Here is a 16360-nt window from a genome sequence, read left to right on the forward strand (position 1 = left end):
AGTTAGATGGCAATATAAAAGATCAGATAAATGGTACTATGATCGTCGCATTACGCAAGGTCATCCCGCTAGGTTCGCTAGTGTCAAACGCAAGCAAGTTAGCCAACACCATAAAATGAGATTTCTCTATTATTTCTTTGAATTAAAATGTTGCTATGGTAAAAATATGGTATTAAAACTTATAAGTGTTATATTTCATGTGTTTTTCAACCAATTTTGATCAATTTTGGTATACAGATATATTGAATATTAAATAATTTTTTGACTTATGTTAAGGGTAGTTTTATCCCTTATTTTTTATTTTATTTTTAAAAAATTGAAAAAATTATCAAAAGATTCTGAAACTTAAAAATTATGAATAATTATGTTAAAAATTAATGTTTTTACTAAAATTTTCCAATTTAGGGTGAACTACCCTTAAACTAAAAACCTTAATAACTTATTTGTTTTTAAAGATATTTTCATGAAATTTGGTATGATATATCTATAAGGTAAGTACAAATTTATTAAATAATAAAATTTAAAATATTTATTTCCTGTGACCTTGAAAATCAAAAATTTTTATTTATTAATATTTTTTTATGAAACAAATTTTAAATTAACAATAGTAGTCTCATTATTCATAAAATATAATAATATTTTGAAAAATATGTCAAAAAGTAGTAAATAAATAGTGGTTTTATAACAATTTTATTTGATTTCAGTTATATCATTTTTAATTACATTATACTCTAATAATCTTTCAGACACAACAACAACATAGCAATTAGTTTTACTAGCAACAGTTATATCATAATCAAAATCCATATTTATTATTATATCATTTTTTGATCCTGAAATATTTACAGTAGTTTTTGTAGTATCAATCACATACAATGGTCTATTTTCAATGAATTCTGTTGGATCATAATACATTTTACTATTGTTATAATAAACCTTTTTATAATCTTGATACATTTGATATAAAATTCTAAATTTGCCATTATTTATATCTAGATTCATTAATTCATCAGGATAATAGTGACCATTTAATTTTACTCTATTATTTTTAATATACATACTATCAAATTTTGAAGTGTCATATAATTGATCATTAGTTCTACCTTTTTGAAAACCAATTATTATAAATTTTGGATTATAGATGTTTCGATAAATATTTGTTATATCAAAACTAACTGTTTTTCCAGTTATTGTCTTTTGTTCAATACATTGCCAATGATTAAAGTGAAATAGTATTTTTTCTTTTTTAGTTATTTCATTAATATATTGAATTTTACTTGTAGTTTTATACTCAATTATTGGAACTCTAATGAAAAAGTCATCAATAATTACTTTTCCAACACCTGGTAATGTAGTATCATCAAAAGTTCCATCAACTTTTTTAGTTTTCCATCTAAAAATAGCATCATTATCTTCAGATCTAACAAAACATATATTGAATCCTCCTTTGTATATTGGAACATTAACATTTTCAAAGAAACCTAATCCAAAATGTGATAGATTACCCACAGCTTCAAATGTTTTTTTGAAATCTGATTGAAATCCATTACAAATGTTGGATACTGCTTCTGTTTTTGAATAAGTAACAGTACCTTTTATTGTACTTAATTGTCCAGGATATTCAATTTCCTCAATTAATTTATTATGTTTTCTAATTTCAATTTTTGAAAATAAGAATGGTACAAAATTATTAATCAACTTTACATTATCTGTAGCACCATAGTCTCTATCATCAGATTTTTTTAGTGTTCCTGAAATATAAAATTGAAATTTAGATGTACAAAAACCATCTCCAAAATCAATATTAAATTCAGTTTTTTTGTTTGGTTCATTCAAATGTAGTTTAGATAAAGGATAAAAATTTTTATATTCAGCTCTTTCAATTTCATAAGTATTAGCCATTTATTAAGGAGAAATTTAGGAAAAAATATGGAAAGAAAAAGGTTTTTTAAAACAAGTAAAATTTTATTAATTTTGAATTTTAATCAACTGAAATCTATTCAATCAACTGAAAAATGTTTAATCAACAGTATCATAATCATTTTTATCTTTAAAATATTGAATTTCTTTAACATTATCAACAATAAATTTAGCAGATAAGTTTTGGTTTTCAATAAGTAATTCCCAATCCAACATATATTTGTATTCTTCAATAAAGTTTTGAGATAATGTTTGGTATTTACAAATCAAATCAATATGATCTTTTAACTGATAATTTATGTATTCAGTAATAATCTTTTCATTCAAAATTTGATATTTAGCAATTTTTTCCCAATTTAATTTATTTTGAAACAATCTAATCATCTCATCATTCAATTCATATTTTTCTGAAATAATATCCCAATCTTCATTAGTTAATAGAAATTGGTTTCTGATAATGAAATAATCAAATGAATTATACAGAGCCATTTATTAGGAGGAAGTTTTTGTAAAACTACTTTTCTTTGAATTACATATACAACATTTTGCTTTAATCATATTTTTATTTTTTAATTTTATTGCTTGAATGTCTTTAGAATTGGTTTTTTGTTTACATTTAAGACAGTAAATAAATTCCATTTATATAGTAAAAATTATTCATCTTCTTGGTTTTCTGTATTAAGTTTATCTTCTAATGTTAAACTTGCTATTTGTGCTAATCCAGCAGTTACTAATCTTATTTTTTCAGCAAGTTTACCTTCAAGTTGTTTTTCTAAATCTTCAACATACATTTTTAGATTAAATAATGAATTAACCAATTCATTTAAATCCTGTTTAGTTTTTGAATGATCATTACCAACCTTAATAATAGAATTTAAAACTTCATTTAACTCAGATTTTATGACAACATCATAGTCGTTAATGCTTGGTTTTACATTAACAATCCTTCTAGAATTAATACTTAAATAATTTTTGGATAGACTAATAGCATTAACCAAATTATTAGTTTTCTTAATATGGTTTTTTAAATCCTTATTAATATCATTAAAAATGGAATTTAATTTTGAATTAATATAATCATTTTTTACTTCAATTAAATCTTTTTTCTGTCTACCAAATAGATCAAATATATTTAATGAATCCATATTTATTAAGAATTAATTTATTGATTATGTTATCAAATCTTATATTTTTATTCAACTCATTTAATACAAAAACACACAAATGACCACATATAGGTGGATCATTATAATTTTGAATTTGTGAATCATTAAAAAATATATTGTCTTTTCCTAAATATTTAAAAATTTCCTTAAAAGGTTTATTAACAATTTTTCCATAAGAATCAAAGTAATATTTAATTTTATCTTTTTTATAATAACATATCCAATGAGTTCCATTACCAGAAAAAGAATCTAAATTGACAACACCACATTCAAATTTATTAACAGTTTTTGGAAGCATATCTCTCATAAAAACACCTCTAAAATTCTTAATATTTTGACATAATTTTTCTAAATCAGCTAAAGTCAATGGGTTGAAATTTTTTTCTTAACATATTTTAATGTTTTTTCATCTAATCCAGATCCTTTTACATTAGCTAATTCTTGATCTAACCAATTTATAAATTCTCTAAATTTTGGAATAACATTGTCTTTTACTACTTTAGATCCTCTTCTAACTTTTGGTGTTAAACTATTTATGCCAGGAATATAATCAGCAACATTTAATATTTCATTTAATAAACCACCATCTTTTATTTGTTTAAGTTGATTATAAGAAAATTCAAGTCTTAATCCAGTATTTAATTTTTTATGTTTTTCTAATTTATTCAATTGTCTTTTAGTTAATAATAATACATCATTACCATTTTTAAATTGATCTATTTCAAATTGTATAGTCAAATTTTTATTTTTCTTAAAAGCAGATTTAATTTTAGATTTTTGATAATCAGTTAAATTTACCTTAACTTTCTCCATTTATATAGGTTAAAATTTTAATCCTATTTCTAATCCCATTCCAAATTTTCTTTTTAACCACATAGCACCTGATGTTGGTAAAGCAACTAATCTTTCACCTATATCATGATCACTAGATGTTGCTATATCCCATGCTTTATCTTGTAATATTTTATCAGCAATATCATTTCTAGATTCTGTATCTTTATGATCTCTATAAAATATATCATGTTCTTTAGCAGCTTTATCTAAATCATTTATTCCAGGATCACCTCTTTTTAATCTTTTTTGTAGCTTAGTTCCAGGTCCTAGATATTGAAAACCAGGTACATGCAATTCAAATGGTAAATTATTTATAAAATCATTTAATAATCCTGAACCTATAATTGGTGATGTTATAGTTGGTAATATTCTTTTTAAATATTTTATACCATCAGGTTTTTCAATTAATTCATCTAATTTGTTTGAAATAAAATCTTTAATAGCCCTTTTTTCATTGATAAAGTTATTATTTCCAGCTTTTTCTTGAGCATATATATAATTGATTATACTTTCTAATTTGTTTAAATCATCAATATATCTGTATTCAATTTTATTTTCTGTATATTTTCTAATACCAGATCCTTCAATATTTCCTTTAGAATCCCAAATAAATTTAATCAAATTCATATATTTATTACCTTTACTTGATTTTGGTTTTCTAGTACTTGGATCATTATTTTTATAAATTGAATCTGTTTCCCATAAAATTTTTGAGTAATTATTTAAATCATCTTGACTATATAAATTATCATCTGGTTTGTCTTTATATGTCAATAATCTCCATAAACCTTGAGTGCCAGTATATGTTTTACCATTAACAAGTAAATCATCATTATCAATTACTGTTATTTTATCACCAATCATAAATGATTTTTTATGTTTATCCCAATACAAACCAAATTTATCATCTTTTGCTCTAGGTAAATATTTTTGTGCAATTGGACCAAACATTTTATTTAATATTTGAGGTGAAACAATATTTGGATCTATAAATGTTGATTCTTCTTCAATAATTTGTTCTCTTATTGGTCTAAATGGAGTACTTGAAGGTAACATAAATTCTTCTTCAGATTGTGGTATTGACATATTAGCAAATTGATTAACAATAGGTACTAAATCCATTAAATTTTTATTTTCATTTAAAACTTCACCAATTTTATTTTCTACTTTACCAATTGCAGATGTTATTGGTTCATATGCTTTTTGTTTAATTTGTTCATAATTTTCATCAATTTTAATCTGATTTTTAAATTCTTTTATTAATTTTTTTTCAATTTCATCTAACTTCTTAGCCTTGTCGACAGTTATGTTATCCATTTATTAAAAGAAAAAATATGTTAACATAAACATAAATGATGTTAACACAAACATAAACCATGTTAACATAAACATAAACTATGTCGATTAAGCACAATCAACACTACACTAATGATTAATATAAATAAAACAAAAATAATAAGTAAATCTAAAATTAAACACAAACACATCATTTTTTATTTTCTGTAAATTTAATAAGAAAAATAAACACTAAAGATAAGGCAAATATTATTATAACAAATATTTTATCAACAATTAAATCAAGCATACACCACATTTATTTAGAAGAAAATTTTATATTAGAAAACTTATTCATATATTTTCCTTCATTTGTTTTTAATATCAAATTCATAGTTAAAAATCCATAATTTTCTTTCCAACAATCATTACAAATATCCTTAAATTCATTAAATAACATATCAGAACCTACAAAATGATCAAAAATTTGTTTTATATAATGATTATTTTGCTTAAAAATACATAACATATTTAAATTATTCCTTATTAATTTAATGTCAATTTTTGAATAACATTGTGAAAGATAAATACATGATATGTTTTTATGTCTACCCATTACAAAATACTCTTTTATTTTATCTTGATTTTCTAAAATACAATCATCAAAAACAATTAATGAATTTGGTTTACAATCATTTAATGAAATTATATCTTCACATGAACCAAAGAAATTTGCAACTTTTTTGTTAATGTTCATTTCAATATTTTTATATCTATGTTGTAGTTTTATATATGCAGGCTGCTCTAATGATTTACTAAAAATATATAAATTTGTGTATTGTATCAATCTTTTATAGATGAAATTTAATAGTAATGTTGTTTTACCAGAACCACTTGATCCTATTATTAACAATCTAATTGGTTGATTATTCTTGATTTTTTCATCATATGTATCATATTTTATCTTATTTTTTTCCTTTAAAAATTTTTCCATTTAAATAAGATGAAATTATTTAAAATTATAGGCAGTTCTTCAAAGATTGAACTAAGATTAGAACATCCAATTCATTTAGATGGAAATTATAGTATTGGTCTTTGTGGATTTTATTCAGATAATTTTATATTAAATGTACCAAATGATTATAAAAATATATATGGTTTTAGTATTATTGATCAAAACAAAACAATTGATCAATATTTTGATATAAAGAAAGGATATTACACCTTAGAAGACATAAAAAAATTATTTACAAAAAGTTTAACAGAATTTAAAAATAAATATGATAAATTTAATGAAAATGAATTTTTATTAGAAAACAATGGTCCTTTTATTGTAATAAAATCACCTGTTAAAATTATAGTCACAGCTTTCATAATTGATCTATTAGGGTTAAAAGATGAAATGATTGAACCAAATGTATTAATAAAAGGAATAAAATTACCAAAATTAAGACCTTTTGATGTTATTGAAATCCAGTGTAATTTAGTTGAACCTAGCATTGAAAATCATAAAGATCATTTACATTTACATAGAGAATCTGAAATTTTATATTCTTTCTTTCCAAATATTGAATATGGTTTAAAGATTAGTGAAAAGCCAAATGAAATTAATTATGTTCCTTTAAAAAATATAAATAAAATTCAAAATATTAAAATTACTATTCAAGATAATGAAGGAAATTTATTGAATAATGAAAATGTAAGATCGATTGTGTATTTAAAATTAAAAAAAAAGAATCTTCTATATAAAATTAGATTTAAATGATTAAAAATATAAGTTTATAAAGGTTTAATTATCAAATAAACTATTGAATTTATGGAATTTATTAAGATGTAAGTCACTAAAATTGCAACCAGTTTAATTGATTAAAAAAACAAGTTTGTAAAGGTTTATTTAAGGTTTAATTATTAAATAAATTATTAAATTTATGGAATTTATTAAATATTTAACGCGTCGCAAAAATCGCGACGCGTGAATAAATGATAAAAAATGAATTTATAAAGGTTTAATTATTAAATAAGCTATTAAAAAACATGAAATTTATTAGAATTATTAAAGTTTTTTTATACCATAAAAATCTTAGAGTAGATTAATTGATTAAAAAAACAAGTTTGTAAAGGTTTTTTTAAGGTTTAATTATCAAATAAATTATTAAATTTATGGAATTTATTAAGAAGTAATCAAGTCACTAATATTGTGACTCGTTTAAATAATTAAAAATATAAGTTTATAAAAGTTTTAAAACTAAATAATATAGAGTTTGAAGAAATAAATTATAAAAATGATAAATGTAAATTATATAGTTCTATTAAAAATGATATAAAACAACTTAATAAAAGAGAAAGAATTTAATAAATTGGAAAAAAAGTAATATACCTATAAATTGTAATAATTCAACTATAAATATTACATATTAGTTATATTTTGATCATTTTCTTTAAAACTATCTTTAACATATTTTAAAACTATATGTAAAAATGGCATAATACAAAAATTAAATGTTAAGTGATAAACATAATATTGGTTGTACTTAAAAAGATAAACTAAATGTTTATTTGATATTTTTGTTTTATATAAATATAATTTTTGATCATTTTTACTATTTATTAATTCTTTTGGTATAATTATTATTTCCATTTATTAAAAATATTTTTTAATAAATTCTTTAATTTTAGTTCTATATGGTTTTAAATTTATATCTTCTTTATTCTGATATATATTATAATTTTTATATCTAAATAAAAATATTTTACCATAAGTCATATTTGGATATAAATATATTATTTGGTTATCATTTATATTTAAAACTTCTTTTGGTATAATTAATGCATGTGGTTGATCGCTCATTTAGTAATATTTTTATGCCCCCAAGGTAATGTATCTACTCTATTTTCACATACAAATCTTTTATTATCTTTATTACTTAAAGCTAATTTGTTAATTCTCACTGTGTATAATTCATGTTTAAAACTTCTAATACATGTCATCTCTCTATATTGTTCCACATCATCAAACAAACATTTCTTAAAATCATTCATATTAATTGACTTATTTACAACACTTTTCTTGATTCCTTTACATTTAACTGGATTTTTTTTATCAAACTCATAACTGTATAGCTTTGATCTTAATCCACAATATTCTTATAAAATTTCACCATTCAATTCATCTTTAAATTTTCCAATTACTTTTTTATTCTTTTTATTAAAACATTCATGATCTTTCTTATAATCACTTGTATCAAAATCATTTATATTTTCTTTAATAATTTTATAAGGATCTTTCTTTAATTCCACAAAGTAACTATCAGTGTCCATATATAATAGTTTTACATTTGGATCAAATTTCTTCAACTTTTCATAATAAAATTCATACATCAATAGCTTTGATAATTCTAAAACAGAAAATCCTATATAAATTGGTTTATCAAATTTTACTTTTTCTTTAATCATGTGAGAAGCAATACAATCGGTATCAAATATCTTAAATGTTTTAAAGTTTGGTTTTTTAGCTAGTTTTAATGAATATTCTTCATTACCTAATTTTATATCACATCTATTTCTTACATTTTCCATTGTCTTACCAAATACAGAATTATTCATTAATTTGAAGAAGTCTTTTTCAAAATCTGACTTTGATTGAGCTCTTAATTTTGTATTTAATTGAATATATTTTTTCATATAATTGTCTTGATCAAATGCAATCACTCTATTGACTCTTTTTAATTTTAATCCTTTTTTTAAGTAATATTTTAAGTTTCTTGAATGAACCACATAGTCTTTTTTATCAAATAATGTAGTACAAAGCTTATTATTATAATGTTCAGGAGCTAATGGGAAATCCTTGTGATTATCATGTAATTCCTTTGGATATTCTAAATCAACATCTAATATATAGCCATAATCAGCATTTTCATCTAATTCTTATATAGTTTCTTTCCATTCATCAGTTGTATATACATTTGGATTCATCCATTTAATATCTTTATATGGTAGTTTTTGACTTAAGGCCCATCCATATAAATTATTTGCATCTACATATAACATGTAATTTTCAGGTTTATTAGGATCATAATTTTTGGTGTATTTGTTATTTGCTTTACAATACCTTGTAACACATTGAGAAATTCCACCTCTTATACCTTTTTCAATCATCAAATACATATCATAATCGCTTATCAATTCTAATTCTATTTTTATTAATTTTAACATAGAGTCCCATGCTAATGATGGTGATGTTAAATAATGTGCAGGATCTAATTGATAGTTCTTTAAACAAACTGATCAAAAATTTTCAAATATATCAGCTAATAGCATCACATCTTAAATATTGTATAAATCAGAATAATTTCCTAATGTTTTAACTTTTAATTTATTCCAAACTTTTAGATAGTATTTATAATCATCATCACTAATATTTTCATCAGTTAAAGAACTATAAAACTGTGCTTTATCTAATATTTTATCATAATTTAATTTTTCAATATCATCTATAAATTCATAGGGAAATATACCTTTAGAAGATAATATTTCAAATGTTTCATCATCTTTTTCAATTATATCAATGTTTTTTATACATTTAGTCAAGTGTTTAAATTCTTTCAGATTTTTAGCTAACTTATCAATTGATGAGGCCATAAATCTAAACGTATCTACAAATGAGAATTTTACAAATTTTCTAGGTTTATCATCTTCAAATTCATAACCATATCCTGAATTAACTAAATAATTTATATATTTTTCATCAGTATTTGCTATTAAATAAATTTTACCATATTTTTTAGCTAATTCTTTAATAAACAAATGTGTATCATAGTTTGAACTATTATGACAAAACACAGGTATATTTTGTGGAAATTTTAGATTTAAATTACAACTTGAATGTGCTGCACCTCTAAATTTTCCTGTTAAATGACAGTGATCTCTTACCTTTCGTCTTGTGTCATTATCAAAACCACTAGTTTCACAAATATGACAAACACTTGCTTTATGATATTCAATTTCTTCATTTTTAGTTAAACTCATAGGCTTTTTGTTTTTCGAATTATATTTTTTAGCTATATACTTTGAAATCTCATCTAAGTATTCAAATAATTTATTTGGTACATTTTTCAACTCTTCATCTGTTTTTGCTCTATAACAAATTGGTTTATATATTTTATTAGTCACTCTAGAAACTAAATAAATTGTGAATCCATAAGGTATATGTTTCTGAATTTTATTTGTATATGAGTTATTTGGATTATTTTCACAAGTATTAATCTTTTTCAGAATGCTTTCAAAATCCATATAAATTACAAAAGGATGTTCAAGTTTTTTATAATAATTTTCAAATTTAACAGTTTCACCAGAAAATGGCATAATTGGTCGACAAGGTTCAAGAGATTTACAAATTATTAAATGTTCACTTAAATCTTTGTTTTTTTTTTTAAATGTGTTAAACATCTTCTACAAATGAATTTCTTATGTCTATTACTTTTTGTTAATTGAGTAGAAACAAATTTACTTAAATCTGTTATCAAAACATAATGTGAATTATTATCATTTTTTATATACAATAGATCAATATCTAATCTCGCATTGTAATTTTCAGATATTTGTAATGGAACAATCTTTTTATCTTCATCAAATCTGTATACATTAATTGACATGGATGGATAATTATATTTAGAATCAAATGATCTTTTTTCAAATAATTTTATATCTTTTAAACTCATTGGATAATCAAATTCTTTAAAAATTTCATCATTCATGTAATTTTTATATTGTTTTACTCTATGTGGATGATCAAACTTTTTATCTTCATATTTATCAATAGCAGATCTAATTGCATAAATAAAACAATATTCATCTTTATTTTTGAAATTCATACAACACTTTTTATTTTTTATTTCAATTGGTAATTCAACATATGAACCACCATTTAATGAATTATGTTTACTTATTTTTAAATTTAAATCTAAACATCTTTTTAATGACCAACCAGATCCTTTTGATGGTTGATTTAAATTTTCTCTTAATATTAATTTTTTTAAATTGATCATCAATAAATTCATCAGTGTTTAATATATCTGAACTTCTTAAAGGATAATACATTTGGGTTTTTTGACTATCACCATTTACTAATTGTCTTTCATATTCACAAGATAATGATAACTGACCTCTTTTATTTTTAAATTCTTGTTTTTCAATCAATTTTTTAATTTCATTTCTTTGTGATTCTAAATATTCAGATATATCTAAATCATCATTTGAATTTGTTAAATAATACTCTTGAAAATAACCTTTTAATGATGACACTTCCTGAATATTTATTACATTTTCCTTTGGAATTGGTTTATTTTTTAAATGATCAGTTAATAATCCAATCAATTCTTTTCTAGTTTTATCTTTTATTTTAATACCATTTTTAATTGATAGATTTTGAATAAATTGTAATGATCTATATTTTAGATTATTAGGATTTTGTTTGATATTATTTAATCTTTTAATTAGTTCATCTCTATTTAAATTGTCAACATTTCTAACAGATAATTTGTTAGCAATTTCTTTTAATTTTTCACTGTTAAATAGTGAATAATTTGTTGGATCATATGACTTCTTTAATTCTTTTAATTGATCTAAATTTTCGTTTTGATAATCAACTATTTTATTTTGTTTACACCAAAGTTTTAAGTTATTAACTTCAGTTTCATATTTAGTTTTATTTTCAAAATGTTTCTTTGAATTATAATGTCTATTATAATTTTTAGATAATATATTCTTATTACAATAAGGGCATAATATATTTTTATTTGTACGCTCCATTTATTAGGAGATAAATGTGCACGATTTATTAAAAATAATTTTATTTGAAAAAAAATATTGTTGTAAAATATAAATATTAAGATAAATATTTATGTGTTAATTTAAAAATTATAAAGTATTTTAAATAAAACTTAAACTTTTTTAAAACCAGTAATTTTTTTAAATAATACTTTCAAAAATTAATATTATTTTTATGAATTTTCTAATTTATTTATATTTTTATTATGAATTTTAGTTTGTAAATGTTTTTGAAGATAACTAAGCCATTTTAAATCTCTACCACATTCACAATGGGTTGTGACTCTCATCATTTTTCTAACACATTCAATACAAATTGCAAATTTTTTATCTTTACTATAATAATGTTTATGAAAATTTTCCATATCTTTTGTTTCCTTACAATTCAAACATACTTTTTCACTTTTTTCTTCTACTATAATATTATCATATAACTTTTTTCTATAAATTAAATCACATTCTTTACAATATGAAAGTAATCCATCTTTATATTTTTTATTTTTATAAAAATTATTAATATTTTTTAATTGTTTACACTTTGAACATTCCTTCTCCATTTATATAGTATAAAATTTTACAAATTAGTTTTCTTCAATTCGTAATCATAAAAACTACCAAGTATATCTTCATCATTCAAGTCTTTAATACTATATGTAACAGGATTTGTATTATTAATTCTGGAAACAACAAATATTTCTCTTGACCAATTGTTTTTATATTTTTTCGAAAAAGTTGATTTTTTGTTTCCTATTCTAACTCTATCATTTATTTTAAATTTAGATTTTGTAATTATTTTTGGTGGGATATATTTAAAAACTGTATTTAATAAATCATTTTCATTTTCTTTATTTACCTCAATTGGTTTCATTTTAATTTTTGAATGATATGAATTATTATATTCTTTAACTATTTCTTTAAGAATATCAATCCATCTAAAATTTTTATTAATTTCAAATAAAACTTTCATTTTTTCATTTTGAGTCCTATTATATCTTTCAATAATACTTGATTTTTCTTCATTTTCTGTATGATACATTTTAATATTATATTTCTTTACAATTCCATTAAATTCTTTATTTACAAATTCTAATCCTTTGTCTGTATGTAATAAGTTTGGTGGTTTATGGCCAATTTTTATTGAATCTTTAATTATTTGTTCAAATGCTATAGATACATGTTTTCCATCTTTTTTCTTCAATGGTTTTGACCAAACATATTTAGAATATGTATCAATAACATTCAACATTTATTTATAACCATCATTTTCTTTTTCATAATTTTTCATAATGATTAAATCAGCTGCCCATAAATCATCAATACCTAATGTAACTATTTTTCTTTTTCGAAATTTTTTTCTTATTAGAGCATGAATTTCTTTAGCTTCAATTATTTGATCTTTTTTATTAAATCTTTTTTTATTATTGGTTTAATTTCCTTTTTAATTATTTTACTTTTATTTGTTTTACAAATTGAACATTTAGTAGCAATTCTAAACAAACCATTCTTCATTTCAACAATTTCTGGATTAATATTTTTAGTTTTCTTCTTACATTTATGACACTGAATAAGTTCTTCCATTTAGATATAAACATTTTATATATAAATGGATATATGTTATAGATGTCGTAATTTTAATAACTTTACAATTATTAAAAATTATATAGGATGTAATATATGTAAAAAAACTATTTCTGAAAAAAGATTAATAAACGAAAGAAAAAGAACAAACATCTTATAAATATTTTAAGAGAATTTAATCATTTTCAACCATATCGCACACAACAATTAATCAATGAAATCTATACATTATGTATTTTAGACAATAGTTTTGAAATAACACCTAAAAATATAAAATTATTCTTAAAACAAAGAAATTATACAAACTGGATATTTTACTATCAATTCTTAAACAAAATATTCAATATTGATTTTGAATTAAATTTTGAAGATAAAAGAAATATTACAGTAATTTTCAATGCATATTTCAGTTTTACAAAAAGAAATATATCATTTAAAAAACTATTACCAATGATTTTTAAACTTTTAGAATTGAATTTTTATATAAAACCAGAATTTGATGATATGTTTTTTAAAATTCTTAAAACATCTATCAACTTTAAATGATCCATGCATAATAAATTAACATAATGGTTTTTCTGATAACATAAGTGATACATCAGATATTATTTAAAAAAATAGAATTTTAAATATCACACAACAGTTCTAACAAACTGTTGTGTGATATTTAAAATTCTTTTCATATATTTCAATTATTAACTGTTTAAAATTTCTATAATTATTTTTTGTAATAAATGGATCTATTAGAAGAGATTAATAATATTGGAGAATGTAAATTCAAAGAATATAAACCAATAAAAAGTTTAGAATTGAATACAAAATATAAAATAGAAAAATTTGAAAAAGTTAAAGATAAATATGGACCAACAATTATTGTTGAATTAGAAAAATGTAAAGTTCATTTACCTCATAGATTTATTAATATATTTGATAAAAAAGATTTAAACTTAATTATTACTGAAAATAAAACATTCAAAGATAAAGAAACTGTTTTAGTTAAATTTGTATAAAAACTACTCATTAAATTTTAAAATTTTACTTGTTTTTAAAAACATTTCAGTTTGTAGTCAATTTTATGTAAAATATAGACATATTCATGAAAATTTCATCAAAATTATATACTTTTTCTAGAAAAATATAAAAATGTTAGAAATTGACCTAAAAGGGTAAAAAATATAGCATATTGTATAAAAAAAATAGGAAAATTCATTTAATTTTTGAGTGGCTCCTTTTTTGGCCCAGAAGTGACATGAATATATCTACTTATATATATAAATATATATATATATATGAATTTGAACGGATGGTGTTTTTGGCCTCTGGGGACCTCAAAACGAAAAAGTAAATCGGTCCCGGGTCAAGGTCTTACCATGAGACCTACGGTAATAGCTTATTCCCTATATGGGAAATTCGCTAAAAGAGGTGGTTGCTGTATGTATGGGAAAAGTAAACGCAAAAAATACTGGTCGGATCGGGCTGAAATTCGGCATGATGATAGTTCATATTCCCGATTAACATATAGGCATATTTTTATCCCAAAAATCCTTCCGGGCTCCGCCCCAGTGGCTCTGGAGTTTCCCATGTTAACCTTATGAGAAATGGAATTAATGAATCTTAACAGCTGTTTCAATTAAACAAGTTGGTTCTGTTCTATGATGTTCAATAGCATTAAAGTTACAAGGATTACCAACAGGGTGCAGCACTATTATTTCTTTTACATTTATGACAACAGCTAATTTGCAACCAAAAGGTGAGTGAGCGTAGTGAACGAACTTCAACCTGGAGGCGAGTGAGCGTAGCGAACGAGCTAACCTGAAGGCAAGTGAGCGTAGCGAACGAGCTAACCTGAAGGAAAGTGAGCGCAGCGAACGAGCTCCAACCTAAAGGTGAGTGAGCGTAGCGAACGAACTTCAACCAGGACGTGACTGAGCCATGCAAACTAGATCATCTTGAAAATTAAGAAGTTAAACGGGGCAAAGCCCGCGCGTTACAGCTAGTATTTTTATAAAAAAGACAAAATACAGGTATTTTAGTAGTTGCAAACATTAAACAAACACTTGCTTGTACACAAGTGTTTAATTTATAACATTTTTATTTTTAAGTGTTTAGTGTATAATTCAAAACTACACTTCCTGAAAACGCAAAACCTTACGATATTAACAGTACTCTTAAGAAAAATACATTTATTATAATCCCGACATCAATATTTTTTTAAATCAACGTGTAAACATTTGGCAGTTTGAAACCAGCTGTTAGTTCAACCAAATTATCTACAGTATATCCATACTATTATATAAAAAAAAATGTAATGGTGTCTGTATCTATGTATTACTAATAGGCGCAACAACTACCGACTGGACTTAAATTTTACAAAAATATAACTACCATACCAAGAATGGTAATAGGACTATTCACACTTCGATACTGACCGTGGGCTTTGCCCCTTTGGCTTTAACAGTTCTGAGGTGAGGATTTTAAAAGTAAATATTCATTGGTCTCCATGGCTGGAATGAGAATACTCACAATATTAACATTTGCTTTGACGGTTCAATGTAAACTAGAAGAAGATGTGCCAAATTGCATATTACCATTGACTATTGGATTGGATACAGAAGAAGACATCCCATCTATATGGATCAGCTGTCGCCAATTTTTTACTAAAAACTAATGTAGTTGTGTGAGCCAGTCACAGATTGCTCTAGTGTCTAAAACTCTATTTTGTACCTTATTTTTTGTTACTGACATAGTTACTGGGTCATAAC

Source organism: Macrosteles quadrilineatus, unplaced genomic scaffold (genome assembly GCF_028750875.1).
Source record: "Macrosteles quadrilineatus isolate MER2022 unplaced genomic scaffold, UCM_ALF_1.0 Scaffold_1__1_contigs__length_201487025, whole genome shotgun sequence".
Taxonomy (NCBI): domain Eukaryota; kingdom Metazoa; phylum Arthropoda; class Insecta; order Hemiptera; family Cicadellidae; genus Macrosteles; species Macrosteles quadrilineatus.